Source organism: Symphalangus syndactylus, chromosome 7 (assembly GCF_028878055.3).
Source record: "Symphalangus syndactylus isolate Jambi chromosome 7, NHGRI_mSymSyn1-v2.1_pri, whole genome shotgun sequence".
NCBI classification, from domain to species: domain Eukaryota; kingdom Metazoa; phylum Chordata; class Mammalia; order Primates; family Hylobatidae; genus Symphalangus; species Symphalangus syndactylus.
The window spans coordinates 83,712,839-83,721,924 of NC_072429.2; positions in this window are offsets into that span (position 1 = coordinate 83,712,839).

Here is a 9,086-nt window from a genome sequence, read left to right on the forward strand (position 1 = left end):
CTCCCGACCTCAGGCGATCCACCCGCCTCAGCCTCCCAAAGTGCTGGGAGTACAGGCGTGAGCCACTGCACCCAGCCCTAATTTTTTTTTAAACAAGGTCTCACTGTGTCGCCTATAGTGGAGTGCAATGGCGTGAACACTGCTCACTGCAGCCTCCACCTCCCGGACTCAAGCGATCCTCCCACCTCAACCCCCCAAGTAGCTGGGACTACAGGTGCACACCACCATGCTTGGCTAGTTTTTGTATTTTTTGCAGAGACATGGTTTCGCCATGTTGCCCAGGCTGGCCTTTCATTCCTAAGCTCATGTGATCCACCCTCCTTGGCATCCCAGATTCTGGGGTTACAGGTGTAAGCCACCACACCCAGCCACCAATTTAAAACTTTAAAACATTGCCAATCCCTATATTAGAGTTGAGCAGCATGGTGGTATTATTCAGAATATTGCTGTTTTATACTCAAATACATAGGCAGCTTAAATGAATTTTTCCTCCCAGCATTTCAAGAAGGTAGAAAAACCTTAATGTCATGAATTTGGGTTCCTTTTCTTCTGATGGTTATCAATAATTTACATTCTTCCGGGCTAGAAATGGAAGCTCCCAGTTATGTAGAAGATATTTCCATCTGGATCCGTCTTAGAAAGTGGAAACAGGAAATGGCTTAATCCTAGAGGAGAAGATAAGACTGGAGAAATTATTGAGGAGAGGGCGGTTAAGGGCTTTCTGCAAGTGCTTGAGAGTATCCCTGTGGCACCCCCTACCACAGCCCTAGGAACAATAGCATAAGATCCTTGCACCAATAAATGTCACAGAAGGGATGGAGCTTTCTGCCTTTAAATGTAATCTGGACTTTGGCATTGAGCATCTCAGCAGCCACTGTGATGAATTGAAGACCAGAGAAAGTTTCCTATTTTCTGGGCACTGGGTAAGCCACCCCCTTCCATATACTTGAGACTGAGATCACATTTTTATGCCAAATTAAGAAGGGAAAGTCAGAGTGAGATTTAATTTTATCTAAAATTTTAAGTTTTATGATGTTTCTAGCACACTTATACTCAAGTATTGAAGAGTTATGATGATCCTCTTTTTGTAGACACACAGGCTTACTGCAACCTCCGCCTCCTGGGCTCAGATGATCCTCCCACCTGTCCTCCTGAGTAGCTCAGAGGAGAGGCGCGTGCCACCATGCCCAGCTAATTTTATTTTTTGTAGAGATGAGGTCTTACTATGTTGCTCAGGCTGGCCTGGAACTCCTGGGCTCAAGCAATCTTCCTGCCTTGATCTCCCAAAGTGCTGAGATTACAAGCATGAGTCATCATGCCCCACAATGATGTTTCTTAAACTCAAGCATTTTAACTGGCAAAAATGGCGCTGTAAGGCCTTGTAGATATACATACATATGGCCGGCCGTGGTGGCTCACACCTGTAATCCCAGCATCTTGGGAGGCCGAGGCCGAGGCGGTCAGATCACCTGAGGTCAGGAGTTCAAGACCAGCCTGACCAACATGGAGAAACCCCATCTCTACTAAAAATACAAAATTAGCCCGGCTTGGCGGCGTATGCCTGTAATCCCAGCTACTCGGGAGGCTGAGGCAGGAGAATTGCTTGAACCCGGGAGGCAGAGGCTGCGGTGAGCTGAGATCACGCCATTGCATTCCAACCTGGGCAACAAGAGCAAAACTCTATCTCAATAAATAAATAAAAATAAAAAAGATGTATACATGTATCTGTGTACATACACATATACATACAGCATAACATGAGCAAGCCCTAGACCCAGAGATGGACATGCTATGACTGTGGGAAAGGTCTAATATGGGCGGAGGATGGGGTTGTGGAGATGCTATTGAAGATGAGACTGTAAGATAAACTAATGAAGGGCCTTAACCAGGAAGGGTTCATTTCACTTTAGTATTTTAAAATACTTTAGTATTTCCAAAAAATAAGGATATTCTCCCTCATAACCACAATGCAGCCATCAAAACTCAAAAAATGGATACTGACAGATTACCGCTATCTAATGCTATCTAATCCATAATTGTCATTCAGAGTCCATCAATTATCCCAATAACATCTTTTATAACAAAAGAATCCTATTCAAGATAAAGTGTTGCATCAGGTTGTCATGTCTCTTTAGGTACCTCTTACTTGAAGAGAACCTCAATCTTTCCTTGGCTTTCCCGGCTTGACGCTTTTGAAAATAACCGCTCGATCATTTTTTGAAATGTTTTAGAATGTTTTTTTTTCTGTTGTTTTCTCATGATTAGATTTAGTATATACTGTTTTGGGTGATGGGGAGAAAGAGAGACAAAAATACCAGAGAAGTAGTGCTGTGATCTTTCATTGCATCCTACTACTTGGTACATGATTTTATTTGTCCCTTTACAGGGAAATATGAATTTTGATCACTGCATTAAGACAACATCTATCAGGTTTCTCTCCCATGAAGTTGTCCTTTCTCAAGCCGGGCACAGTGGCTCACACCTGTAATACTAGCACTTTGGAAGGCCGAGGCGGGTGGATCACCTGAGGTCGGGAGTTCGAGACCAGCCTGGCTAACATGGTGAAACCCCATCTCTGCTAAAAACAATACAAAAATTAGCCAGGCATGGTGGTGCGTGCCTTAGTCCCAGATACTCGGGAGGCTGAGGCAAGAGAATCACTTGAACCCAGGAGGTGGAGGTTGCAGTGAGCTGAGATCGCACCACTGCACTCTAGCCTGGGCAACAAGAGCGAGACTCCATTTCCAAAAAAAAAAAAAGAAAACCAGAAAGTTACTCCTCTTTTAATCAGTAAGTATTTTTTTAGGAGCAAATTTAAACTATGTAAATATCCCATTATTCATCAAACTTTCATATACTAGTTTTGGTACACACTGATGTTTCTTGGCTGAATTGTTAACTATAATGATTGCCAAATTTTAATTTTTGTATTCCCATCTTCTTTTCTGCAGTCATCAGTTGACATTTTATTGCTAGTAAAAGCTTTCTCCTCCACCTATGTATTTATTGAGATCCATATGAGCTCATAGGTTGCCATCTTATTCAACAGATTATAGTCTTTTTTTTTTTTTTTTTTTTTTTTTGAGACAGAGTCTACTTCTGTCACCCAGGCTGGAATGCAGTGGCTCAGTCTCTGCTCACTGCAATCTCTGCCTCCCGGGCTCAAACGATTCTCCTGCCTCCGCCTCCCGAGTAGCTGGGACTACAGGCATGTGCCACCATGCCTGCTAATTTTTGTATTTTTGGCAGAGACAGGGTTTCACCATATTGGCCAGGTTGGTCTCGAACTCCTGACCTCAAGTGATCTGCCCACCTCAGCCTCCCAATGTGCTGGGATTACAGAGGTGAGCCACCACGCCTGGTCTCACACTATAGTCTTTTATTATCATAATTTATTTTGATGTTCACATTACCCAGATTTGGACAGTGAGTGCTCCTTCACCTTCCCCACTATTTTGATCCATCCCTACGCCTCTTTGACCACTTCCTTACTTTCTGGGACAACAAAGCATTGCAGGCTCATTTTGGACCTATGCTTCGCCAATCTTAGAATCAGTCATTTCTCCACAGAGCCCTGGTTCCTTTAGGTGATAAATGATACTTAGAAACCAAGATCTGGGGCCAGGCATGGTGGCTCACTCCTATAATCCCAGCACTTTTTGGGAGGCCAAGGCAGGTGGATCACTTGAGGCCAGGAGTTCAAGACCAGCCTGGCCAACATGGCAAAACCCTAAAAACATTAAAGTTAACCAGGTGTGGCGGCACATACTTGTAATCCCAGCTACTTGGGAGGCTGAGGCATGAGAATCACTTGAACCCAGGAGACGGAGGTTGCAGTGAGCAGAGATCACACCACTGCACTCTAGCCTGAGAGAGTGAGACTCTGTCTAAAAAAAAAAAAAAAAAAAGACAAGAAAAAGAAAAGAAACCAAGATCTGGGCTGGGTGTAGTGGCTCACGTCTGTAATCCCAGCACTTTGGGAGGCCGAGGTGGGCGGATGGATCATCTGAGGTCTGGAGTTCGAGACCAGCCTGGCCAACATGGTGAAACCCTGTCTCTACTAAAATACAAAAAAAATTAGCCAGGCATGGTGGCAGGCGCCTGTAATCCCAGCTATTCAGGAGGCTGAGGTAGGAGAATAACTTAAACCCAGGAGACAGAGGTTGCAGTGAGCCGAGATCATGCCATTGCACTCCAGCCTGGGTGACAAGAGTGAAACTTCATCTCAAAAAAAAAAAAAGAAAAAAAAGAAAAGAAACCAAGATCTGGGAAGTTGATGCTTCCATGTCTTTGCAGTTAGCATAGCTAGGAAATACATGCATGTATGTATGTACTATTTGTCTATCTACCTATCTATCAGTATTCACACAGCACACCAACTGTATTTATTTCTATATGTACACACCATGAGTTCATGCTGATAGCTCTTATTTCATTTGAATACCAAAGGTTTTAGTCTTCTACCTTTCCATGTTTGTCATTTTTTCCTGGCTCCCTTATTTGAAATATATGTACTCATTTGGTTCATCTTCCTGTATGTAACCAGTCTTCTTTCACTGTTGCCACCTACTTCCCCTACCTCCATGACATGCAGGTGTCCTCCTCACCCCCATGGACTCTCATCATCCACCTGGGCTGCTGCCATCTTCAGGTGCTGCCACCTGAATAGGTGGTTTCCCCACCCTGTTCAGGCTCTCGCTTTCCGTGGGCTGATGCCGTCTCTCTCCTTCTTATGAGACCTAATGTCTTTTAGACTGAAGAAGGAAGGAAAAAGGAATAGAGAGAGGGAGGGAGGCAGACAAGCAGATAGCAGAGTTTGAGATTTTATTCTATAGGCAATGAAGGACTTGTCCTCCTCTCCACACCCACCCCCCAAAACACACATGAGATTGCTTATTGTAGGGAATAATTTTGTTAGCTGCATGAAAGTAGCTTAGAAGAAGGAATGGTTGCAGGCAGGGGAGCAGTGGTTCAGGAAATAAGTGATGAAGCCTAACGAGGAGATAGAGATCCTTAGATGACTGTGCACCCACTATGGCTCCTCTGAGCAGCCAATGCATGACAGTCAATAAAAATTATATGCAGTCTGCATTTCTGTGTAGTTTCTTCATGGGTCAAATAAATATTACAGCTACTTTCCAATGAAATTTTTATTTCTTGGCCAGGCACAGTGGCTCATGCCTGTAATCCCAGCACTTTTGGAGGCCAAGGCAGGAGGATCACTTGAGCCCAGGAGTTTGAGACCAGGCTGGGCAACATATCAACACCTTGTTTCTACCAAAAATACAAAATTCGTTGGACACAGTAGTGTGCACCTGTAGTCTCAGCTCCTCAGGAAGCTGAGGTGGGAGGAAGCTGAGCTTGGGAGGTCGAGGCAGCAGCAAGCCATGATTGTGTCACTGCACTCCAACGTGGGTGACAGAGCAAGACCCTGCCTCAAAATAATGAAAGAAAAAAGAGGAAGGAAGGGAGGGAAGGAAGGAAGGAAGGAAGGAAGGAAGGAAGGAAGGAAGGAAGGAAGGAAGGAAAGAAAGAAGGAAGAGAAATCTACATTTCTTATGAGGAACCAATCAGATGAACATTTTCATGATTGACTGTTGAAATGGGGAATCTTTTTTTAACCCCCTAATGACAGGAGCATTTATTTCTAGACTATAAATGAAAATTTATGACACAGCCTATATAAGAAAATGCAGCAGAATAAACAGGATCCACCACCTTTCTATCTAGGTCAAATTCCTGGAAATAGCTGGAGGGTAAGAACCAGTTAGTGAAAAGAGATGGTTAATGCTTTGCAGTGAAGGAAAAGTGACTCGCATCAGTAGATTACTATGAAGCTGCAAGAGGTGACTCACAGGCTTTATCTTTTCGTGGTATGGTTTCTGTATTCAAATACTATGTTACTTTTATGCATGCTTTTCTCTCGTGCTCTTTTCAGGGCCCAGAAAAAAAAAGTCACCTTGGATTTCCATTCATGAATACATACTTCTGTGACATAGGAGGTGTGAAAGAAGCATTTGCTGAATGAAATAAAACTTCCTGAAATGTAAAAATAGGCAAGGGTTTGTAGCCATACACTAAAAATTATTGTAAAGCACTATCAGTGTTAGCACGGCCAAGATATACCTAGAAGAACACTTTTTGTCTTCTTGTAGCACTTCTTCTTGGATGTGATAGGTGCTCCACAAATATACTATTAATTTAATTAAGCAAATTTGATTTAGAATAATCTGGCCAAATGCCAAGGGATCTTGAACCTGAACTAATTACAGTCGCAAATAAGGGCTTGCATTTGAAATATTCAAGGGTTAAGAATGGTCAAATACATGTCACAAAGACAATAAAAATATTCCAAGGGCATGCGTCGTACTTTTTCACTCTTTATGATACTTGGTTAAAATGCAAGTAATGGTTAAAAATTAGAGGAACTGTGAAATATTTAGCAGGTGCATATTTAAAACTCAGAAAGTTGGCAAAGGCAAAGAAGGCAGTGTGCTATTACATTTTTAAAAATGAAAGGATACAGTGCTTTGTGATTATCAAGTTTAATTGATAATGTAAACTCTCAGCTATCTAAGTCTCAACTATGATTTTGTGTTTCAGTTGAAAGTGTCATTTTCAGAGTTTACACAGACCAAAGCAGACAGTCAAAAACTGAGAGAATACTTGAAAGAGGTGAAGGAGTGGGTCTTGCAGATATTTAGCGGGAGGGTACTCCAGGCAGAAAGGCCAAGAGCAGGAGAGAGCATGGCATGATTAATGAACAGAGAGCAGCACGGCTGAAGGGGATCACATAGGGTTCTGCAGGTCTTTGCAAGTACTTTGCTTTCATTAATTCATTCATTCTTTTGTTTTTGTTTTTGGTTTTGGTTTTGAGATGGAGTCTTGCTCTGTCGCCCAGGCTGGAGTGCAGTGGCGCAATCTAGGCTCACTGCAAGCTCCGCCTCCTGGGTTCACGCTATTCTCCTGCCTCAGCCTCCTGAGTAGCTGGGACTATAGGCGCCTGCCACCATGCCCGGCTAATTTTTTTATATTTTAGTAGAGATGGTCTCGATCTCCTGACCTCGTGAACAGCACGCCTTGGCCGCCCAAAGTGCTGAGATTACAGGCATGAGCCACTACACCCGGCCCATTCTTTCTTTCTTTAATTATTATTATTATTAATTTTTGAGGCAGAGTCTCACTCTGTTGCCCAGGCTGAAGTGCAGTGGTGCGATCTCGACTCACTGCAAACTCCGCCTCCCAGGTTCAAGTGATTCTCCTGCCTCAGCCTCCTGTGTAGCTGAGACTACAGGCATGCACCACCATGTCACACTGACTTTTGTATTTTTAGTAGAGACGGAATTTCTTCATGTTGGCAAGGCTCGTCTCGAACTCCTGACCTCAGGTGGTCCACCTGCCTTGGCCTCCCAAAGTGCTGAGATTACAGGTGTGAGCCACTGCACCCAGCTTTTTTGATATATTTCTTTACAATCTTTTTTTTCTAGGCATATATACTATATTGCTTATTAAAATTAAAATTTCTGTGTAGATACAATTTTATAATCTATATATCTATATATACACATTAATAAGTGGTTTGGAAATGTGGTATTTAATGTCTTTCAAAAATTTTATCATTTTGATATACATAAGTTGTTTCAACTCTTTTCTTATCATTACTTCTGTTATTTCTAGATCTTTTTTCTGTTATAAATACACTGTAATTAACATCCTTTTGCATAATCTTTGACAGAATCTCTTAATATTTTCTCAGGCAGCATGTCTATCAATAGGATCTAAAGTTATGAATACACTTAAAATTCTTGATTTAAATTGCCAATTTTTTTCCAAAAGATCATATATTCTACATTTCTACCAATAGTGTATGAACATGCCTGTTTTGCCATATTCCCATTAACACAAATTGTTTATACATTTTTGGTGTTTTTTTTTTTTTTTTGAGATGGAGTCTTGCTCTGTCACCCAGTCTGGAGTGCAGTGGTGCAATCTCGGCTCACTGCAACCTCCGCCTCCTGGGTTCAAGCTATTCTCCTGCCTCACCCTCCCGAGTAACTGGGACTACAGGCATGTACCAGCACGCCCAGCTAATTTTTGTATTTTTAGTAGAGATGGGGTTTCACCTTGTTGGCCAGGCTGGTCTCGAATGCCTGACCTCAGGTAATCCATTTGCCTTGGCCTCCCAAAGTGCTGAGATTACAGACGTGAGCCACCGCACCTGGCCAGTCTTTTTTCTTTTTTTGAGACAGGATCTTGCTCGCCTTGTTGCCCAGGCTGGAGTGCACTGGTGAGATCACTGCTTACTGAAGCCTCCACGTCCTGGGCTCAAGTGATCCTCGTGCCTCAGTGAGTAGGTGGGGCCACAGGATTGTGCCATCACACCCAACTAATTTTTGTATTTTTTTTTTTTTTTTTTTTTTTTGAGACGGAGTCTCGCTCTGTCACCCAGGCTGGAGTGCAGTGGCGCAGTCTCGGCTCACTGCAAGCTCCGCCTCCTGAGTTCACACCATTCTCCCGCCTCAGCCTCTCCGAGTAGCTGGGACTACAGGCGCCCGCCACCACGCCCGGCTAATTTTTTTGTATTTTTAGTAGAGACGGGGTTTCACCGTGGTCTCGATCTCCTGACCTCGTGAGCCGCCCGCCTCGGCCTCCCAAAGTGCTGGGATTACAGGCATGAGCCACCATGCCCAGCCTGATACTTTTTTAGAAGCAGAAAAAATTTGATTAGGAGGAAAGGGCATACAGATTGTTTTAAAATTATACATCTTTTGAATTTTGTTTTAGGCTTATAGTATAGTGGAGTGTTTTTTTGTGTGTGTGAAATTAACTGATTGCTTAGGAGTTAAAACTGACAAAATTTAGAGGTGAAAAGAAAAAGAGAAAATCAGAAATTAATATGACTATGAAGTTTCTGGTTTGTGCATCTGGTGGATGGTGGTACCATTGGATGAGATAGAAATATGACAGGGAAGTTGGGACAGGAAAAAGTATATAATTCCATGTGAACAATTTAAGTTGAAGTCATTGGGTATAATTCAGTAGATCTAGAGCTCTGCTGCCAGCATAGTAGCCACTAGCCTCATGTG